The sequence below is a fragment of the Bison bison genome, unplaced genomic scaffold, assembly GCF_000754665.1.
Source record: "Bison bison bison isolate TAMUID 2011002044 unplaced genomic scaffold, Bison_UMD1.0 scf7180017847786, whole genome shotgun sequence".
NCBI classification, from domain to species: domain Eukaryota; kingdom Metazoa; phylum Chordata; class Mammalia; order Artiodactyla; family Bovidae; genus Bison; species Bison bison.
In genome coordinates this window covers 1-432 of record NW_011478359.1, presented here as the reverse complement: position 1 = coordinate 432, position 432 = coordinate 1, and positions in this window count along the sequence as shown.

Sequence of the window (432 nt, the reverse complement as noted above, 5' to 3'; positions counted from 1 at the left end):
TGGGCAGCTGGTCGGCAGCAAAAATGTGACCTCCACCCAGCTCCTCTGGCTCCAAAGCCCAACATATGCCCCCAATCTATTGACTGATGGCCACATCATAGAATAGCTAGGCTGGGAGTCCTGGAAAGCAGGATCATAATTAGCTGCCTCACCACTGGGTCTCAAGTCCCTAAGAGCCAGCAGTCTATAAATGCTTGGATGGATGGATGGACAGATGAATGAACAAGCAGAGCTGGGAGGACACAGAAGGATGGGATGGGACCTGCCAAGCACAAGACACAGAGGGACATTAGCCCATATCATATTGAAAGCATATCTGTGACATAAATGTGTGTCTCTGCATTTCACAGATGATGAAATTGGGCTTTGAGGAAATACTCTGCCCCTCTATCCTACTAACGGAAGCATGGCAGGCAGGGAGTGGGTGAAGGC